The 23,655-nt window shown below is 42.1% G+C and overlaps 1 protein-coding gene across 7 annotated transcripts in view; it reads right to left on the minus strand.

Moving 5' to 3' along the window:
* celf5a (cugbp, Elav-like family member 5a) overlaps positions 1–23,655 on the minus strand; it is a 194,735-nt gene that overhangs the window by 153,291 nt on the left and 17,789 nt on the right. The window lies entirely within an intron of this gene.

The raw sequence follows: 23,655 nt of genomic DNA on the forward strand, positions 1-23,655 counted from the left end.
AGGCTTTGGCCGACGCTTGGCTCTATCCATCTATAGCCCAGTGATGCCTCTATTACAATGGCTGCCCCACAGCTACGTGGGCCCGCGCCAGCTGCACAGGATTATAATTAGAGGAACCATGAAGTGCCCTGGACACTGGCAATTGATCTGACTGACAGTCCAATATTTCCACCAGGGAAATAAACCTTGGTTTGTCACCGAGGCAAAAGTGTGGAGGGGGTGTGGGAGTGCTGTGGGTGCTGGGTGACAGAGGATGGAAAGTGACATGGTAACGAACTGAAGGGGGGATTTGGGAAATCTTTCCGCGCTGCACTTTCTGTGTTTTCCATTCTCACTTTAGGTTTCTAGCAGAAATGGAAGGTTGATTGAGTGCATAAAAGCATGTAGATGCACAGCAGTCAGGGTGCGCTTGTGCCTTGCTTTATGATTGAGCTGACTCCAATTCCCACTTTAAATCCAAGCAGTGCCTCCTTTTGCTTTTAAACAGCAAAGCCTGGTTTGTTGCAGCGAGTCACTTTCGCTCTTCATAACATCTAGCCTTGACAAAGGTCTTCCTACAGAAATGCGAGCAGGCGCAGAGGGGAGCTACACTTAGCAATGTCAAACCCATCCGGTTTCTATCTCTCAAAAAGAAATATGTTGTGTGGTGACAGTTCTCTGTGGTAAGACTGAGTTCTGTTGTGAGCAAATCCAGGTCAGCCTGACAAATACACGGGTTTGTGTCGACATTTTGGGGTTGTTCTAATGTTTGCTTCTGTTGTTTCCTCTTAAGCTCCGGGGAGGCTTTCAGCTTGACAGCATCACTACAGTTCCCACAAGTCTGCTGCTGCTAGGTCACATGTCCGGAGAGACAGAGAGAGACATGTTGGAGTACGGCGAGAGAGCGCAAGCAACAACAAAAATAGAGGATGATGATGACAGATTTTAAGGCAGAGAAATGTTACACAGTGTTGCTTTTCATATATTAAACATGCCTACATACTTCAGAAATATACACACTGCAAGTCTAGCGAGCAAAACCCACGCACAGACAAGTGTGAGTTTGTGTTTCATAATAAAACAGTTCACACGGACATCCACACATTTGGCATTGTTGTCATTATATCCCTTTCGCCTGTATCGAGCCAGATGGTACAGTAGGAGGAACAATGCATTTCCAAATGGAAACCTCTTTTATTAGCATGCACACAGTATGCTTCATATCAAACAGAATTTCATATGGGAACGCAGCCATTAAATGTACTGCTTTTTCTCACTTACAGCTACGTTTCATGGTTTGTATCACAGATTATCCGAAGGCAACACAACTCCACTCAGTATCTGCTTTTATACAGAGGATTTAAAGATGACTGTAAGCATTTTACAAACAGACAGAAACCATAAGACTGAAAGTGAACAACATTTTAATAACGTGTGTCAGTGTTTCAGCATAGTCTTTTTTTCCAGGTAGATATTTAGTCCGATCAAGTTTATACAAAATCTGAACTGTAAAATGTAGTGACATTAAATTCACATTGGAACTATTCAATGGCTGTCAATGAACATGTAATTGAACTGTAGTAAAAAACGGATATTGGGTTATTAAAATTAATATTTGTTGTTGGAAAAAAATCAGCACTACCGTGGCCGTCTAGCGAGCTCTCGCGTGTTCTCATGCGCACACTCTTGGTTACGGAGCATCATAATAATTAACTTTAGTCTAGCTAAATACAAGCTAATATAATAACCGTTAGGCGTGTGGTAATGATGGTGGAGAATTCAAACCCCAGTTTTACAGACAGGTATAGGCATGGTGATATTTTTAAAAGGCATGTTTATGTTTAAATAAATATACCTGTCACAACACAGCTCGCACGCTTATTTTGTTTGTTTATTTTGCAAGTTGTAGGAAGCCTGATCTTTTAAATGGCATGTTAATGTTTAAGTAAATATATAAAATAAATACATATTTGCAAATAAGTTTGTCTCTCGTTGTATTGGTATCCGCTCTTGTAGACATATTGCGCAAAAATAGATATTCAAATAGTTTGAACTTGTGTTTTTTTGACAGCACTTAACTCTTCAAATTAATAAAGTATTTATACAGTAAGATAAAAGACAGGATGCAGGCAACATAATAAGATATTTCTGTAAAATAGAAAGATCTGTGCATGAATTGCAATGATTGGGATGCTCTCTCTCCTTTTCAGTTGAGCCTCTTTTTGAAGTCGGTTGCACATACAAACTGATGAAATCCAATCCTGCAGAGGGGCAAACATTGGTTCATACTTGGTAACATTTTAAATTCAAATAGGCCAAAGAAGACCCTCACTCCTTTTGAAACACTTATGTGCATTTACTTAAATTATGTGTATTTAAAAAAGCGGTGTTGCTGCAGAATTCCAGATTAAAGACTTCTTCACTGCAGCAAAAAAAAAAATCTGCACTAGTTTTTACTGACTCTGTAGGACACAGCAGAGTCTGACTCATCTTCACAGGATATGGGAAACATTGTGATTTCTTGCATCTTCTTTATGGCCGTGTTGTTTTGTGTCCTTTTTTTTATCCTTCTCTATTCCTTAATTTGCTTTTTCTCAAACCTAGTTCTTCCTCTCTTACCACATCGCCTCTCCTCTTCCCTCATTTTTCCTCTATTTTTCTCCCTTTTCTCCCCCCTGCCTCGGCTTCCCCTGTAGCATCAAGGCTATTCAAAGCAGGCATCCAGTGAGAGCTTCATGTGTCATCTGCCAGGGTGACAGTAATGCACTATTTCTTTTCATCTTCAAGCAATGCCTGCATTATCAGTGTGTAAGATGTAGGGCAAGACAATATTAATGGTCTCATTCTCCGGTGCGAAATGAAAGAGGCCTCAGCAAAACAAACAATCTGCTCTTTCTTCTCAAGGAAACTGAGCAGGTCTATCAAACGAGGGTAAAAAATGACCACTATGTGTGCTGTTTGTCTCTGCTGGGTCATGAGAGGGATGGCTTTCCACAGCAAGAGCGCAGGGAGTGTGACTGCTCACAGCCTCAGCTATGCTTTAGATGAGCAGGATCCACTGTTGTGCTGCATGGAGCCGTGAATGAGCTATGACACTACATACTATGATAAAGCTTAGAGTAACGCTTAGCAAGTATCAAAACGCTCAAGTAAAGCAGTCTGCCATGCTGACAATGCGGAATATTAAAATGATAAGTAATAAAATCAATTGAATCCTAAGATTCTGTGTTACTGCGCGTTGCATCATCATACAGTATATCACCAGTGTCAGCGTTATGCATGCCTCTCTCAGTCAGAATCCATATCTATTCAGAGTCCATTTTTAGTCGTATCAGACTGCAAAGAATTTCTGATTTCTCTTTTACCACGAAGCTCGTGCACGTAGCAACTGGCTGCGCAGAGCTCGGGGTCTATTTGTCAGAAAGAGGGCATGACTATAAAGGACAGAGCTGTCTCTCTGCATTAAAACAAAATGGACTAGAATAAGGGGCTTTCCACGTGAGCGAGTGGGCACACAGTGATTTAATTTCTCAGGCAATATAGTGGACAAAAAAGGTTCAGAGGGCGTACTGTAAGAGAAGAAGCTGGTTGGAAAATAAGGCATGGAACTCTTTTGGCTAATTATAAAGCCTAAGCTTAATTGGACACCAAAACGGTTATTTCACATCCATAATCCAGTGAATGCACTTTTATCTATTTTTTTCTATCTGCTCTATTTATGCAGATCTGGATTTTAATGAGCCTCTCTTAGAAATTATGCACAGAGAGCAAGCAAGTCTGATGGAGAATGGGTTAGGAAAAGTGCATTAATAAATTACCCTTCCTGTCTGTATTCATTCTTGTCAGGAACTACTTTCCCGCCGTTGATTCTATGCCTTCATTCCAGCTCGGAAAAAAGGTCTAAACAGGAAGGAGGGGCAGATTAAATCCCTTTTTATTTATTAGACATAGACGTTTTAATAATATCGGTTTATTGGAAAGCTGAGGCTGTATTCAGCTGTTTATAATGCTCTCACGTCCTGGTAATGTATGGAAGGTCTATCTGCTGCTGAGGAGATATATTACAGCGGGAGATTCCTCCCAAGCAAGTTATTAAAAACACTAAACCATTAGCTTGTGGAGCCGGGGCTCAATCCTCCTTCGCTCTCCTGATCTCCTCACTGCTCTTTTCTGCCCAGAGCCTAAAATTAGACAGAACATCCCTGACACACACACACACACACACACACGGAGCAACACGCTAGCCTGCACACACAACTATTTATAGCACATTACTATAACAGTGACCTATTTGTTTGGGTTCTAAACTGTCTGGTCTTCACATTTTATACAGTACAGACTATGTGCTGCACTTCAATTTGACCCCGCGTTTAAAGCAGAATGTCAGTAAGAGGAATGTGAGTTTACATCCACTGGTTAGCAAAAAAAATATTCAAATTGGTGCACTACAGACTGCTACCCTGACCTACATTGGAGAACAGATCCTTTGTCACAGACCGTGGACAGAGAATCCAGATATTGGATCACTGTACTGTATTTAAGCAGGACTAATATAAAGGAGCCCTGTCCGGTCTTAGACAGAGGGTTTGTAGGCTACGTTCTGGCTCCAGGGAAGCCTGCGGCACTCTTGCACCCATGGTCCCAAAAGGAGCGCCACCACCGCTGAGTGAGGAGAAAAATTGGCTCTGAGACACAGAGATGGAAATATGTAGAAGAAGGGCAGGGGGAGAGGAAGACACAAAGGAAGTCTTTTTTTTTAAGAAGGTGAAAACTATTAAAGCAGACAAAGATGAAGGATAATGAAAAGACGACAAGTCCTTAAAAATCTCCATCTTAAACATGAATTAAGTATAAAGATAGACTTATACATGAGCATATTTATTTAGACGAGTATAATGTATCATCTTCATATAGTTCTCATTAGTTAGCTAGCAAAACAAAAACAAATAACACAAAGTGGACCCAAATTTGTTGAACTTGTCAACGGGACGAAGAGAGCTGGAAAACACGGTTACAGCCAGGCGTACATGGGTTCAGGTAATTCACAGGAATTTGGCAGCATGACAAAAGACATAAATCAAAAGGTATGCATTTTGGTTTACACAAAGGCTGAGCTAAAATTACAGGTCAGAAAAGCAATTACTCTTTTCTGAGGCTGTCGAATCGAATAAGAAATGTGTTTTAGACAAAAGACGGAAAGCAGTCGACTCGATGGGTGTCATAACACGCTGCAGTTTCGCCCTGAGGTGCTTATATTTGTTTTGCCTAGCAATTTTTTTTTCTTGAATGGCATATTTTACTGAAAACGGTGTATGGTTTCCAACACACTTTATTCATTCAGGTTACATGTATTGAATTTGTGACCACTGCTACGATGCATTGTCTCTCTCTGTGTCTTCCTTTTTCTACTATTACTACTTCAACTACTGACCAGTAGTCGTTTAATGTCTAGCTCTGTATGGGTATGGGTTAGGGTGCTCATTTAATGTCTAGTTTTGTGTGTCTAGTCTTCTTATAATGTCTATGTCTTCTTACTATCATATTATTTACTGCCTAGGGACTACAGGTGGAAAATAGCAATTTGCTAAAACCCGGTGCAATGCATCTCTCCGTGTTTTACTTAAGGTTAAAGTTCTCTGTACATCGTCACTGCTCAAAAAAGAAACATAACATAATAACAATACTAAATGAACTAAACTGGAAGCATTCATAATAAAGACAAACAGTTCAAATCCAGAAGAACTGGTGCCTATGCCACTGCCCATTTCAGCACCACGGACAGCACCGCAGCCAGCAGAGATCAGCACTTTTCCCAACACACAGTCAATGTGTTGTTACATTGTGTTGAGGAGGCTTCACTATTGTTTTATTGTTCGGGCTATTAAACATGCTAGCCCTAATCATGTGATAATGTGACACGGAAACATCACTGACCATAAAATATGGTGTCACACATCGCAGATATTTGATTAGCAGCTTAAACCTAAAGCTACATGACAACATAATTGCCTCTCCACTCTCGCCTGCACACCCTGTGATTATCCTGCTGGAAAACAACACATAAGCAAACAAGCAAACAAACAAATTAAAATAGCAGGCTACAAAAGCATATAGCCCTGATTTTGGAAGCCAGCACTCCAGTTAAAACCTCCATCTGTTGAAATGCATTCCCGAGGTGCTCCTAGAAACTGTGAACGCCCACACACAGAAAACTCTGCCAGGAGAACAAAGACAAACATTTCAGAACCCCCGTGCACCTCTCGCACCACAGCGCATGCAAAAGAAAAAAGCTTTTCCCCCTGCTAAATATATGGGCTTGACGTGGGAGCGTGTGGGCTGGTGAAAGCTCAAGATGCAATGCTTTACTTAACACACTTCTGCAATATTAAGACAGCCATAGCTCCGATCATTCTTCCTTACTCTGAATAAAACTCTCATTCCCACAACACGTAGCCTAGTTTAGCAGGATTCATTTAACTCATAATATTTTAACGGGAACAATGAGAAATATTCCATGAATGATTTCATTAATTTTCTAATAGCTTTGTTAAAGCAGAGAACAAAGAGATTTAAGTACGGTGGAACCAACCACGTTCTCTTGGTGCTGAGTGTTCCCTGCTGTCAGTGTTTCTCTCCGTAAACATTCACAAACATCGCCCAAAATAAGATTTCTATACAATAATAACCACAACCCCCAGTCCATTCATATTTATAGTCAACATCAAAGAGAAGAGGCAATGCATTAGAGCCCATTTTGGCTCAAGGGGGGGAAGCCATTTTCACAGTTTCTCAACGGGAGAGGAAAATTGCCTTCATCGTAAAACCCATGGAAATCCTAAATAACCCTACCGCTGTGATCAACAGTCAAACAAAGGCATTCACTGTTGTGAAATGTATATTACTTTGATTCACTCTGACTTAATGGTTCTATATTTAGAAGGCCTTCAGGTCTAACTGGACAGAGAGCATGGATGGGTTATGTTTAGGGATGCACGATATTGGGTTTTTTGCCGATATCCAATATGCCGATATTTCCCATCCCTTTTTGCCAATTGCCGATTTCGTTGCCGATATATAAGGCACATGTTTTTTTCCACCTAATTGCAGAGACCATAAAGTCTCCCCTGTAGTGGAATTGATATCATGCCTACTCTTATTGTCGTGGCCCACTGGCAGATGCGGAAATAACATCACAGTGCTTTAAGAAATGTGCACATTCACTGGACAATATGAGAAAAGTACTGAAACTGAGGTTATGTACAAAATGCCATATTTATTTGTTTTCATTTTCTTTCAAATAACAACATAGAAAGGCTTGGATGATGCTCCCTGAGACAATCCTGACAAAAGCCACAACTAAGGCAAATTTTACCTTTGCACAGAACAAATTCATAAAATGAAATCAACCTTGCTGTCCGTTTCGGAAACTTTGAAATAACTGCCATACCGCAGACACCTTCTTCACGCTTGAGGGAAGAGGCGTGGTGCAGGCAGTGTTCGCACACACTCGCCCAGAGTTAATGTCGTAGCATTACGTCAGGCTGTTTTAGGGAATCATCGAGCATTTGAGCACAATGAATCTGTTGTTTCATCGGTGAAAAATAGCTCATAATTTATCATTTTCAAGCTATTATCTGCAGATACTGACAATGTGCCGATAATATCGTGCAACCCTAGTTATGTTCAACTGTTGCAAACCCTAATGGGATCTTTTCACTATTATCCTGTTTTAAAGACTAAATTATTATTCTACTAATCAAGAAAATCAGCATACCAGTCAATTCTGATAGTAATATATGCTCACAGATACCAATACAAAAGAGGGATGATGAGCAATGATGCTAAAGGACACATAAGAAAGATTTGCTGACCTTAACCTTCTAAAGGATTCTGTTTCTAGTTACTGGCAGAGCTGGGTGACATGGTTGAAGTCAATATTATGAAAAAAATATATATATATATTCGTCGATATTGATAAGATACACAGTACATATCAGTGTCCAACTGTAGAGCAGTACATTAGACTAAAAAGTCGAATGCCATCATTTTAAGAAGCTATTTTCTACATGCTCAGATGGAGCATTTCTTAGCATCGTCTGAATGATCTTGTCCCGAATGTGTCAGAGCAGGACATCACCACAACATGCACACATACACAAAACCTTCCATTAACCTCTGCCCCCCCCCCATCACTGAGGATGCTAGCAACATAATAACACACACTTAAAAAACACGAGGAGGACATCCATTTTGTTTATTGTGTTTGCAATTTACATGGTGACACTGAGAAATCCTATCCACCTCTCTGTCAGAAGAAATCCATTAGTCAGACCAAACACGGACACTTAGAATGTCAAACGCGCAGGTAGCACGTAATTTGTTTCCCAACAGTGCGATAGCTGCAAATGGTGAGTGCTGAATAATGACTGCCTATTGTAGAAAAACGCACAATTTGAAATCACCAGAGGGAGGATATTTAAATGTTTGTTGTTTTTAAATCTCACAAACAGTTTATGCCTTCAGTGATGATTATTCACTCAAGGGCTTTTGTAACAAAGACTGCATTCACAATATAAGATGCTGCTTTATTCGAGAAGTTATGTTTATACGAGTACATTTATATAAGAGTATGAAAAAAAAAAGCCTGTCACAAAATGTGCCAAACACGTCAACAAAACATGTACTTCTATTTAGATGCTTACATTGTTTTTTAGAGAACCCTGCCTCTGAGTCCATCTCTTCCTGTCTTCCCGGCAATAAGAGAGGAAGCAGCACCCGAGGCTTTGTTGTTCTCCCTAATGTGAGTTAATCCGGACGCTGTCACATCAAACACAGGGACATCTTAGGTGTTATGTAGATAGTGTTTATAGAAACTTAGCCTGGCTCTGTCCCTGTGGGCCCCTCTCTTGCCTTTTCATTTGGATGGAGGCAGAGAGATAGGCCATCTTCAAAGCCCTCTGTGTCTCTCTGTATCGACCACGCTCCTCTGCAGCCCTAGAGGCTTCCTATTAGAAAGGATTTGTCTTACAAGCTCTGTGTGCTGCCACTCTGAAAAAAATATAACAAAAATTGGAGAAAAAAAACATGTTTTAGGTGTGTTGCTCTTTAGAAGTCCCTTTGCTTCCAGATGCTTTTTGGCTCTTGTTTTGTAGCAGCAGTCGTATTCACTCGTTTCAAACCACCTCATGCTTATAAGTCAGCATACAGAGCCATATCCAACATGTTAAGATATCACTGCGTCTGACCGACAGACACACATCGAACTATCAAACACGCTCTGTACCGTCATAGCTCCATTCACATGGAACCCAGGCAATATGTCATTGTTCTTGTTTATTGCAAGAGGGAATAGCTCTTTCTGCCTATTTGGTTTGCAGCAAAGGAATAAGCCTGGATTTACAGCTCAGTGATCCCGTGTTTTGATAGGGTGCGGCGGAGGTGGAGCCACATTTTTTTGATATTTGTAATTTCTTATTTTCTTCCAGCTGCGCTCAATGCTGATCCTTAGATAACTTGCCATCTCCTCTGCCTTTATTACTGCATGTCCTATTTCTGTAAGCTATAGGCAGACCACTATCGAGCATCTTCAATAAGGGGGGGCAGGGCTGCAGAAGATAGCAGTGATGACAGAGGAAGACAGTGCAAGAGAAGAGAGCGTGAGGGAAAGAGTTCAAAAAGGCTGAAAGAAAGAGAAAAGGCTTTTATTTGCAGCAACTTGAAATAAACTCAGGCAACTTAACTACCCAGAGGGCTCTCACTATAAACGGGCGATCTGACGTTATCAGATCTAATGGTCATTCAGCAGACACAACCTAAGTGCTTTAAGATGTGTCAGAGGACCTGAGAGACTTTTAAATGCCCTGACTTAGCCTGTATATCCTGTGTTAAGTTAGTTAACAGCTTCCTGTAGAGCTTAAAGCTATAATCTTGAAGATTTTCATTAAAATAAAAGACTGTTATGTCTCTATCGCCGAATGAGGTAACACAATGTTGATTGAGCCTATAGCCAACTAATGAAAGCCTTTGCATTTTCATTATTATGGATTGGGTGTCTAAAACACGAGCGGCGCCCAGTTAGTGACGTGTTTTCCAACACCAGTGGTTGGTGGAGCTAAGCGGCTGCTTTTCCGGATTTTGCAAGTGTTACGAGTAAACAGTAATCTACTATGGCTGAACAAACAAAGAAAAGATCGATGACTACAGATACAACTTCAACTTCTTTTGTAACTCGAAGCAAGAATGTGTCCTTGTGCCAATAATGTTAGACCCTGTTATTAAAACCATACAGGTACTTTACTTTACAGAGCAGCTAGTGGTAAAACGCTCCAGTTTCAGGAATACCTTTAAGACGAGCGAGGAAATACTAGGACGGAAGATATTTAGAAGCGGAGAGATGGAAGAGAAGATGAAGCAGTGGGTCGGACAACATCCTCTGCCCTTCCTCAAACTTGAAAGAGGGGTACTGGAGAGTAGTCTTTCAGGAATATTTTAATAACGCTGCAGTAAAAGCACACCCATGAGGCGAGCGGGTACAAGCTGAACCCATCAAATTAATCTCAGATAAATTTGCAAGTCATCATCATAATTTAAAATGTTTTAGAGACTGAATAAAAGATCAAAGAATAAAAGGAACCAGTCTGATGACAAAGATGTACGATGAGAGGAAGAAAAAAAGAGGAAGAATGGGAGAAAAAGGCGGGAGAGAGAGTTTGCACAGCAGATATATTTTGATAGACAAAGAAGAGGCCTCGCAAGGCCAAACAGACAGACGTATAAGAAGCTGGCAGACGAAATGGGAAGGAAAGCTGCCTTACAGCTGCTGCAGAGTCATACAGATTGATAGATTCATAAATAATAAATCAAGAAAAACAGGTAAAATAAACTCTGTAAATAGATGTGCTGTCTCGTCCTCTGCCCTGCTTCCTAATGGATTGTGCCTTTGCACATCTTTGCTACAGTTTATATTTATGCGTGCGTTTCTGTGCATGTAGCCACACTCATGGTAATCATTTGCCTGAGCCCCATTACTGATGCGGTGAGATGATGATACAGCTTTATGCTACCTCACCACAAACGTGTATACAACCTTATGTTTGTCTGTGCGTTTTCCATGCACTCAAATGCATGGTTCATCTTTGATAATTATGTGAATATAAAGCCAGATTTAGACATGTTATATACTGAGTTTCTAACGAGGTTAAGGCAAGTTCAAGATCATTCACAGACACACAGATTTTACAGCTGTTCAGTCTCATCTTAAAGGTTGTGACCAACCAATCTAACTTCAGAGGTGTGCTTTAAGCGAGGAACAGCTTTCTCTTTTTCTCATGATTTGTAATTATCAGTGGGTGAATATCAATCTGCTGCGGACGAAGGTACGACCCATCTGTGCAGCGCTGCAAAGCAGACAAAACACAAACAAGTTGAAGGCTGCATATTTATGTCTCTTTCCAAATCCAATTGGTCGGCAGCCAGAGCAGCTGATTAAGATACACTGAACAAGTGGAACAGGACATTTGCTTGAGGAATTATCTCATCTAAAAATTAGCTTTTGTCAATGGAAGATCCATACAGTCAATAATATATAAAGCACCTCATACAACCCCTTCTTTTTTGGATTGGGAACAAATGGTAGAATTGTCACTCAAACTGCTCAGAATAATTCTGGGGGAAATATAGGCAATGCTTTTAAAGCAGCATCTATATGCCTTGTAGGGGTGCTGAAAAAATCTACAATTCTGAATCTATATAAAAAATGTTTCATCCTAAGTAAATGTTCAACATCAGCCAGTTTGCGCACCGACCCGCTGCAAACATTGTCTGCCATGCACCATTTCCAGCTTCCAGGTGGCGTTATGCACCTTAAAGTTGTTTGAGACCCACCGAGAAAAGAAGAATTTCTGGCTTCCGTTGTACACAGTTCCAGCAAGGAGTGTGTCGGTCCTAGCTAGTCAGTCGTGCTGCTAACGTTAGCTAGCTCTCGGCGCCAGTTATGCACCGGGGGGGGAAGCCCTGATTGACGCCCACAAAATAGCTCTTACATGTGATGCGTGGACCTCTCGAGCCACCGCGCACTACATCACAGATGCCTGGCAGCTCGAGTCTCATATACAAACGCTAAAACCACACAGCTGTGAACGTGAATCTGCAGTTGCCCACACATGAGCTGAAATGATCGATGTCTCAAAGAGCTGTCGAGCTCTGTATGAAAAACATACAAAATGGGAGTTTAACAGTGTTATTTATGTAAAAGTATGACTTTAAATGGCGAGTTTCTCATAAATACAAAGGTAGCTGCCTTATTTAAGTATTTCTTATTTTGCATAACTTGAACTTGATTTTCTTAAACTGTTACAGTTAAAGTCAAGGACTAAACAATGTTTTATTTTTGCAAGTTAAGCACCCCTTTGTAACAAACGGGCCATTGATTGTTAATCGAGAGTCGATTTGAGTCGAGAATTGATTTTGGATCGAATGGTGAGATATTGAAAGATTCACACCCCTAATGCCTTGTAAATATTATAATTGAATCTTGAATTAACATATACTTCTTTGAGGATACAACAACAATTCTAAACATAATACCTGTTAAAGACAGCATTCACTACAGCTCATGTATTTGTGATATGTTTGACTATGCTTGAGCACAGTCTGCCTCCCCTCGTCTTGCCAGGGGAGGAAGGCTTGCATTATATTATCTCTGAAAGGTTTCTGCACGTCAAATGCAAATGCATAGTCTTGTGATGAACACACCGATAGCATAATTAAATAGTAGCTAATATAAATGTATACATCATTTACTATGCTCCTGTTATACTATGGGGTAGAGTAGAGCAGTTATTGTGTGTGTGTGTATTCACTGCACAAATACAGAGGCACATAAAACATGTTGCACTACTTGGGGTCAGTGTGTATTAAGAGGATTGCAGGAGGAGGTTTTAAGGTCCATGTCAATATCTTGTATTAATTTCTTGACAAATCAGAGCAAACAAGGGACTTTGATTCTATAAGAGAAACATGGATTATCAAAGGGATGTGCAGGGATCAAAGCTTCATAATTGCTTCGGTTCTTATGTCTGTTGTTGACTTTGATTCTGCTGCCGGCTTCTCTCTTTTTTTTCTTCTCGTCTTTCAACCAGTTCATATACTCTAAATCGGAGAGGCAGTGGATATTCAACTAGTGTCAACCGTAATGATTACCTCTCTTTGAACATGGAAGGATTAAACAAAAGGACGACCACAGCTGTGCTGCCTTTTCTCCTGTTTCGTACAGTACAAGCAAAAACTACCAGCCCTGATCTGGTGAGGCTGTCCATCAATACCTCCCACTCTCCATTGCACTCCATCTCACTCCCTCCATCTCACTTCTTCATCTTCACAACTCAGTGATTCAAATATCGTTCCTTCTTTTTGACCCATCCTACTCCTTCTCCTCTTTCTCGCTCTAATCTACATATTTTTTCTTCCTCTTTTCCATTTTCTCTTTTCCATCTTCAAGATGACTTCACAGAGCTCCCTCCTGTCTGAGATCTTGCAGAGAACACATTAAAAGGGATGCACACCGGCTTACCCTGCAGAGCCGCGTGACTCTAAATTGCATCCTCAAAAAAACGAGCCAAATCTATGTTCTGTACGTGTGCCACAGCTGTGCGGGGAGCCACAAGGGCTGACAGAAGTGAAAGACCACGCAGTCTCACGCACGGGCCGTCATACACGCACATAAATGCAAAGCGCCGCACCATGCCAACAAACTCTGCAAACAACAAACCGACCCAGTGATGTGTATGTCCCTATAAGCCCTTCACGGGATGCGGCGCACCATGGTTTAGGGGTTTTGGTGGAAGCAAGGGGGTAGAGGGGATTTTAATGTTTCACCTAAATGTGAGCTTGCTGCCTGGAAGACATCCAGTGTACTGTTTTACTTTGAATTATTAAAAGCTGCCTCTTATTGCAGCGGGGACTGAAATAGTTTAGAGGCCACTGACTATAGCTGTTGGCACAAAACTATATAATTCATATTCTTAGCTATTCTGCAGCCATCCAGCTTATTGTTGTGTCTCATATGAAGTGCTTTGATGGACAAAACATAACCACAAAAACAAAGTGTCCAACACAATCTAAGCTTGATTCAAATAAACAACATTTATAGTCTGATATGTTAAATGTGTTGACGTGTTGGATGTTGCTGGTGCTAGCTCAGCAGCATCCGCTGTCCTGGTATTCTGGGGCAGATGACAGAAGCCACCGCTAGCGATCACCCTGACACTGGCTCCCTGAGCGAGCTCTACTGACAGCCCTCCTCTGCAATGCAAATACCCGCTTCCACATGAGCAGGCCCATCACTAGCACTCCCCATACACTTGTATTCCGTGTCATTACCCCCAGGGACCCTCGCACACACTGTTCCTCTTCTCTACCCTCCATACCTCACGCTGCTGCCCTTATCTGGGATGCGAAAGGGGGCTGGGGCTTAAAACAAATCGGTCGGGCTGGCTGATGCGTTGGTAGCCATGAAGGAGGGCTGCCACAGGCTGTTTCCACTCATGTCCCCTGTCAGTCACACTCCTCTCCTTGCCCTCCAGCCATGTGAACTGTATTTCATTAGTCCTGATTTTTGCTGACAAATGCTGGCTGTCGTGCTGTGCAGCCCCCTTACCCTCTCTACGGACACTACACCAAAGCACGGCTGGATCTGCCTTACAAATGAGCTCCCCCTGGTTCCCCCGCACAAGTGTTTGCCATTGTGTGTCTATGGACAGTACACACACTGACATTCATACACAACCACACAGACAAGGGAAGGGCTATTTTAACTCTGAAGGTATGGCTTCAAGCTGTCAACATGACCCTGCGCCTCCCTCCTCCTCCTCTCCTCTTTTCTCGATATTTCAACTATTCTGTCACTTCATCCCCTCTAATCTCTCACACCCCTCTTACTCACCCTCCTCTCTCCCCCACAGGCACAAGGTCCAGCCAGAGAGATGTCAGCTCCGATTAGCCATGTTGGGTGATGCGTTTTAAGTGTGTCCTTCATTATTGAGTAAAGTTACATGTTCTCAGCTACACTTCCCTGTGATTCTTAAACGGCTTCTTGTATATTTTCATGCAGTTTTGTAAGCAATTTTTTCTCCGGGGGGCTGCAGACAGGGATTTTTGGCACCAATGAACAGCTATTACATTTAGTCCCCCCCACTCTACCACCAGAGACGGGGCCAACCCTGCACAACTGCTGTTACCATGCAAAACAGACAAAACAGACAGGTAACGTCCTTAAGTCCAAGGTTAAGGGGACATATATTAGCTATGCAATCAATTTTCTATTATTCTAATGTGTTTTTGAATCACGTTGGTAAAGTTTGTTTAGTTTTAAAAATGTTATACATATTTTTATTAAATCATTTTTCGGAGCCTCTCCTTCCTCCTGAAACGAACAAGCCATTTTGCCATTTAAAGGTTAGACCTCAGCCACGATTGGCTGATAGTATTTGGAGTGACCGTGTAGCCCCTCCCCCACGTGTGCGATTCCACCTGGGGGAGCAGCCGCACTGTCACTCCAAAGTTGTAGAAAACATGGCTGTTCTAGGATCGGTTATTCGGCCTTACATGTACGAGCCAGAATAGCCAGGAGGTATCAAAATGGTAAGTTGGAATCTTGACGACGACTTGACTACAAGCTGGTGCAAGAAGGCAGCCTGAGGTGAATGACGGTGAATGACGATTGGTCGATTTTAAAAATGCCATTCTGGAAAAACAGAATTATGCAGTTTTCACTTTTTCACCGTGAACAATAAACACCCAAAAATGTGAAACCCATGCAGAATATGAGAATATCCATTTAAAAGATACGGCCCCTTTAAGATTCAGCACAAGATTACATCAATGCTTCAAACTGTCCAGCATCTCATACAGACTTTATAGGCTGTCGTGACCATTTCAATCATCATGAGGAGAAAAGCAAAGTTTGAATTTTACCATTTAAAAGGATAAAATATTTTTATGGTAATTAAAATATCAATTCCCACAGATCAACTGCAATAATGTCTACTGTCAACAAACTAAATGTTTCTCATCTCCATGGTCTATAGGAAAATGGGAATGGAGATACTGGACTGCTGAGTCTGACCTGATGAAACTATGCATGCATTGATTAAATGTCACCTAAAGATGTGGAAACAGACGCTCTCAGGATTACTTTCGGCCAAAACAAAAAAAAGGAAACCATCAGTTTTAATAGTAAAATGTACATTGAATATTCTATGTAATGCATACACACTGACTACACTCCCACACATATATGACACACTCTTAGATCCGCACCACTTTCCAGGGCCATAGTTCATCATCCATGTGCCCTGCCCCTCACTCCCACTCTCTCTCTTAGTGTATGCAGGATTTGACGTAACTGTACACGTCTGTAGAGGGACCCACAGATGGATTGTCAGTCACTATCGGGGCCTTGCCTCTTGCATGGGTCTGCAGCGCCGTGCCCGACGGCCTGGAATTAAACCAGACTCATCTGGTTCAGCCTCACTGGTACAGGTGACGCTTCACGCTGCCAAACTGACATGAGAATAATCTGAACACAGCTTAAAATGAGCCAAACCAGCATGTTAGACTGGTTTACAGGCAGTGACATACAAAGCCAAAAACAAACATACCTGCACACAAACACAGTTTTCCCTCATTACACACACAACCCAACTCTATAACCCAGATCCAAACGGTGTCACATGATTTAATCACAGACAGGCGGGCAAGCAGTCTCCAGCCACAACCAGAAATAGGTTAAACAGACTAAAAATATAAAAAAAACATTAATAATTCAGCCTTTTGCTAACCTGTACTATTCTGAAAAAATAGCACACTTCTCACTGTGAAGTGGTTTAATGGGCAGGGTGTGCAGTGGATTATTTTGGTATTTCAAGCGACGTCTCCCCCACAAGAGCCAGTTGGAGAGATGTATGCTGAGCAGAGGGAGGGGGAGCAGCATTGTAATGTCATCAGCGCTAACGTCACAGATGGGGTCAAAACACGGTCATCTGTAGCTCTAAGTTTTGGTGCAGGATTTGCTTCAAATATGATGACGAGGGCTGTAATATTCTGTAATGTCTGGGAGAAATAAATGAATATAAAAAACATCAAAAAATCTTTAAATGCAACAAATATTTGATTGTAACATTATAAGACAACACTATCAGTGTAGTACACTTTATGAAATGAAATTTCATGATGAAACACATTTTCTGTGGGTGTTGTTTATTCTCCAAAGGCAGGTGCAGAGTGCAGATCCTCCTCTTTTCTCCAAATACCCTCGGAAGCCAATCCCCCTGGGGAGAGGAAGGCTTCTCTAAATATGTGGCTAATCTACCACACAGAAAAACGAGCGGAACAAAGGGGAGGTGTGGGTGTGTGTGTGTGCGTGCGTGTGTGTTTGTGTGTTAAAGGGGTACCAGAGCAGCAGCAGTGAGACAGAGAGAGACAGAAGGTGGAAAACAAGCAACATCGTGATGGCTCCAACAGTTACCCTGTATGTTATGGTCTATTTCTAGCCCCTCTGCTTCGGGGGTGTGTATATTCGTGTGTGTGTGTGCGTGTATGAGCATAAGTGCATGTTGTAAGGGTGTGGAGATTCAGTTCCCTTAGGAGCACTCTGGTACAGCAGCTCTTTACTGTGCGTACATTACACCAATATGCCATTACAGCAGACACGAACAAACACACACACTAACTCAGGGAAAACCAGTTTAGCTGTGCTCACTCGTATTGGCACTGTGCTGATACTGTTGAATGCAGGTGAACCACAGTGCAACGTATATTAAGCATACATCATAGCGTGCATGCACAACAGCCCCACGTCCTCCAGACTTTTATAACACCACCTGCTCCTTCTGTTTATCAGAGTGATTTCACCTGGGTAATAAGTTCAGAGACAGGGCAGGTAACAGACATAAAACCATTAGAGTACAAGTAACTACAAAACCCTTTATTCTCGTCTCAATGTATCAACAAAGGTTATAACAGCAGACATCACAGACTGACTCCAGCTTATTGTAGTGCTTAGAACAGCCCCTGGTTTCTTTATGACAAAATCCTCAAAACGGATGGTGCTCAAGACTTCTTGGTATATCGTGTCTGTTAATAACAGAGGCACAGACATCTTACAATAGTGACAGCAGAATTAACATTTCAGTCACAGATTACAGACGTGCCCATGGCTAAAATAAAAACAAAAAATAAAGATGCGGTATCTTTCTTCAAAGTCAAATGTTAAATTCCCAACACACACGCCTGTATTGTTCACAAAGCAGAAAGAGACAAAGAAGGAAAGACCTTGACCATGCCGTTTCAACTTCCAGTCTACTATGATCTCCTTCCTAAAAATACACACACACGCACACACACGTTCCTGTTACCCAAAGGCGAAATTCTCGAGTCCCCTCTCCCTGACTACAAGGCCTCCAATCCTGCCAGCACCGATTGGCTTCATGCTGACCAGTCCGCTCCCCTCCCCTGCCCACTCAACACAAGCACATACAGTACACACACACAATCATACAATACACCACACTTAGTCGGCCAACCTTCACAGAGTGTATAGCAGTGAATTATTCAGCCTTTGCCGCAGCTAGCTTTGCTTTAGTTGATAAACAGGTGGATAGCATGCGTAAAAAAAGTAGGGGTGTATTCGTTATGCTTCTGTCTGCGCATGGGTGTGTGCGTGTGTGTGCGTGCAAAGCCCAACTGAAGGCTGGGCAGGTTGCAGTGTGCCGAGGAGCGGCTCGCACGGAAGCCTCAATTTCCGCAGCACAAGGTCGGCCACTCTCTGCAACACAGCCGTGCTCTGCTCCTCGCTTCTCATACATCCCATTATAACTAAGCTGAGCACAGGCACATACAAACACTCGTAAATTCATGCCCTGTACATCTCCACAAACACACAGGAGCACTAACAGTGCAGGTGTGTGTGCAGGAAAGGGCGCCACGTAAGAGCGAGAGAGCAGGAGGCACAGAAATGGAGACAGAGGGAGACGGAGGCAATTGAGAGGGAGGGGATCTACTTAGAGTGTTGACATTGCAGGAGCCCACATGTGTGTGCCGGAGCATAATCTTCTCCCTGCTCTCATTGGGTTTTTTAATGCGGGTGCTATTTCCATAAACCTGCCTCCTGAATCACTGCCAGCCTCTTACACTCCCCCCAGGTCGAGCCATGCTAATACTAGGAGTAAATGCATGCAGCAAACACATTTCCACCATCGCCTCTCCAAGACAATCACTGTTGTACACAATGCTAGCATGACCAAAAGGGGAAGGGGGGGGCATGTTTTTCTGTGCCACAGGAAATAGACTCGCTGCAGCGGCTGTGATTATTTCTTGGATCGTCTGGATTTGAGGAGTGGCAGTGAGAGGACAGCGAGTTTGAGGAGAGAAGGGGGAGGCGGGGGGGATTGGGGGAGGGTGATAGGTGGGTGGATGGTGTGAAGGATGCAGGATTTTTGTCATGATGCTGAGCTGGGTGGAAGAAATCTCCTGCAGACTTGGGTAGAGAGCTGTGACTCTCACAAGCACACAGACCAAAGACACAGCCACTGGGCCTTAAATGTCTGTGTGGATGTTTTTTTAAGAACAAATGATGTCATAAGGGATAATCAGTTTCCGGGTCATTGGGAGTGCTCGGATTTCTATTTAGGGAGAGGAAAAGACTGATTGTTGGATTTTAAAGCTCACACACGCAAGCATATTCAGATACACAAAAGCACTCTTTCGGTTATGTAATATAAAAAGTAGTGCATCTCCATCAGCAGCAAACAAGCACGAAACAGCACAAATAATATAATCAAGCCTGACTGTTGTGGGCGGTGTGTGTGATCACGGCAAGCTGCCATGTGCACATGTTTTTCTTCCCACCTTTACACACTGCTATCTGTATCTACATAGGCCTGGCTGCAATGCAAAGCCAGCTTACCACACAGGCACAAACACACACACACACTCACAGCTAATAGAGCCAAGCAACACACACCTGGTAAACTGTCAGAGCTTCTCTCATTCTGTGGCCAAACTTATGTCGGGCACTCGTGTCCCCAAGGTTCCCATCACACTTCACCGCAGGAATCTATATTCCAGTCCAGTACACTTCCATTAGGCCATACTGTTCCCTTCAGCAGCTAATGTGTAACAGGGGGACGTGGATAATAACATCCAAGAACACAAGCGCTTCTTCCCGATAATAAGAGGACACTGGGCTGTGTGTGTGAGTGTGTGTGTGGCAACTAGTGCCCCCATGTAGCATCTGAGTGTACACAGACATGCAACATTTGGTACTTAAAGTATCTTGAGGATTATGTATTCAATCCTGAAAAATAATAAAACAGTATCAAACAAAAATTGATTCAGATTAGAACCAGCATGCTTTCAACTAGGGCGGGGGCGATATGGAAAAAATCCTATATCACGATATGGGAGTCTTCATATCTTGATACAATATATATCACGATATAGATCGTTTTCTGGTAAATCAATAACCACATGCCTATTTACGGATGATCCTGTGTGAATTAAATACTTGACAAATAAAAAGTACTGAGTATTTTCTTATTTTATTGAGAACTTTAGTGCAAACTTAACAATTTCAAGTTAATTTAAGGATAAAAAATAAATACAATATAGCCCTAGCCTCCAATATGAAAATGTAATGCATTGATCTCTGACAGCAATATTAACATCGCTTCCTGTAGAGAATGTCAAAGGTATGGAAAGTAACACTTCCGGTACGCTTTTCAAAGTAAAAGCCAAATCTAGCATTCTGACTGCCCTCGTTTGTTCACAATGCTTTTATTTTGAAGTGTTTCCAGGGCAGCTTTTAAGGTTTTTTTTCTTTATCATTTACATTTCTAGGAAGTTTTCGGTAAAGTCACTTACAAGGCTCCTTATTGCGGTTCCTGCTTAATTTTCTTTTAATTAAAACGTAGTCATAAGTCTCACGTAGGCCTTAATCTACATTATGTTAGTAAAACATGAATTAACAACAACAGGTTACGGACGTAACTCCAGCGCAATCTCTCTCTCTCCCCCACCGTCTACCCCTGGATATGGCAAACAGCCAGATAATGTAAAGCGATGAATGTATATATTTTATTTACCTTTATTAATTATTATTTACAGCTGAGCATCTTCATTCTTTCCTTTATATAAGAAATGTAAATGACTTTTATAAAGCCCAGCTGAATCAGCAGCAGACATGCAGTTGACATGCACCCAGCCATCACGCTCAATTGCCTTAAAGCAGATTGGCCGCTGGTTTTGCGACATCGCGAAATAGAAAAACACATATGATAGACATTTTCAAATCGTTTTGACGAGATATATCGTCATATCGCCCAGCCCTACTTTCAACAATCATTTCCTCTCTTCATGGTAGTTTTTATGTTTATAAGGAGTACACCTTCACTGCTGGGGACTTGAAGTACACACACAAGTGAATCAAAGAAAATAATCCATGCACATACAGAGACAGACAGAAATCTTGTGGGTTTTAGTTCGTATTTAAGATAATTGTCCTTTTAAAGGTGAGGGATTCAGTGCGTTCGCAAAGATACATCTCGGCAGACACAGGGTGTGAACAGAAACCCTCCAGCTCGAGACAGCAAAATTCTGACAAACCGTCTCATGAAATTCAATTGTGCAAACACAGGTGCCCATTTGTATTTCGTTGTATGCATATAAAGAGGGATTTGTTTGTGCTCTGTGTTCAGCGAGAGCCCTGAAATTCAGAATAGCTTGTTAGGTGGTTCATACCTGCTTTTACTTATTTGCAACCACTAAAGTCCTGCAGGATTTTGTGCTTTGACAGGAATTCAGATTCAAACATTTAAAATTAGATACGGATGAGTAGCCACGCCGGACAAAGCCTCTTGCAAGAGAGCAGCTTTTCAGCGGTTAATGACAAAACGCAGACGTTAATAACTCATAACTCCTCTCTGGAGAATCCTAGTTTACATTAATTACACCGCAGCCCCTGGCAAACTGCATATCAAACAGGATTTTGCAAACAAACAACTGGCATATCTACTTACCATCAAACAGTGAAGCAACAGGGGTCATATCGCGATAGATTTAGGAGCGGAGAGGCTCGAGAGAGACGGACAGGGGAGTCAAAGGAACACACGCATACAGAAACACAACGCAAAGCATCTAATCTAATATTATTTTCTTTGTTATATACTGTAGTTAATTATATTTCTTTAAATCATCCATCAACACATGTTTATCTCTCCTCAGCAGTTGGTAAACAACGTCTACACAGGCACACTGATGCTATTGTGTAGAGCTACCTGGCTTGTGCTGGATGTGGCTGCAGTATTATAGCATACACTGTGTTTCCTTAGACCACTACCGTTTGTGTGTGTGAGTGAAGTAGAAAGGAAGAGAAAAGCGGGGCAGCCTCGCCTGTGAGGCCTGACACCCATCAATGTCGGCCTGTTACATTTCTATGACACGCTCTGTCTCATGGAGAGCAGCACGGGGAGAGAGGGGAGACAGGAGGATGTGGGGTGGACAGGACTGGGTGGGGTGGAGGGGAAATCAGCAGGAGGGCTAAAGCCAGACTGAAAGGTACAAGAAAAGGGTTTTTATTCATCACAAGCGATCCAGGGCAACTTTCAAATTCAATCAATGTGCGTGTGTAGATGATGCACACAGAGAAACTTGTAAATGAAACATGCAAGATTGTGTTTGCTCAATCTGTACATACTCTATGTTTCACGGCTGTATCGTCCAGTTAAAATTAAGTGATGCTGTTTATAGTGCTGGATGACTGTTAAACCTTTCAGAGCCCTGGTGGTTTGGAGATCTACCCTTCTCTCAGAACAAAGAGAAGAAAGGGGAGCACAAAAGAGCACCAGACTTGTTAGCATCCCTGCCTGTGCCCTCATGCCTCTCATGTATACATTCAGCCACATCAACTATTTAATCCCAATAGATCAACTCTCACAGATACACTGCCAGGCTGGCAAGAGAGGGGATACATAATTAATGACTATGAGACGTAAGCAAGACCATGGACAAAAAAAGTTCAGCAACCAGAGAATTTTCCATTTGAAGACATTACTCAACTTGATAATAACCTCTTGTGGGCGCATCCTCTGGCATTATGTGAAGAACGTTTTTTTTCCTTTCTCCATACATCATCTTATTATTTAAATGCAGAAGAAACAGGAGGGGAATAACGCCCTCAAGCCTCATGCTAAGCTAATTTGCAGGATAAACGAAACAACTTGTTTCTTAAAGAAAGCCACTAGAAAGACGTCAAAAGTTAATGGTAGTTGTATTCGAATGATTAAATGAAACATGTGCCTTTTGGCTGAGTTTCTCAGGCTCTTTGTTTTCCATCATAGGGGATGTTGAGGGGGAGGGGAAGACAGGGTGATGAGGGTTAGGGTGGGGAGGGGGGGGGGGGGGGGGGGGGGGGAGTGGATCTTTACTGATGTTTCTCTCTGGTGCATGCTTGATCTGTCCATGTTAAGCCATGTTGTCTCTGCAGGGAGTCTCCTCCTCCTTATGTCTCTTTCTGTTAACACTTGTGAGGTTCCCACACAGATAGAGCGATGCACAGAGGTGTTCATACTCTTCAAATGAATTATTTAAAATTGTATAAACCTAACCCGTGTTTGATATTTA

This window comes from Semicossyphus pulcher, unplaced genomic scaffold, assembly GCF_022749685.1.
Source record: "Semicossyphus pulcher isolate SPU_LCO1_2020_fin unplaced genomic scaffold, fSemPul1.0.p SCAF_4, whole genome shotgun sequence".
Lineage (NCBI taxonomy): Eukaryota > Metazoa > Chordata > Actinopteri > Labriformes > Labridae > Semicossyphus > Semicossyphus pulcher.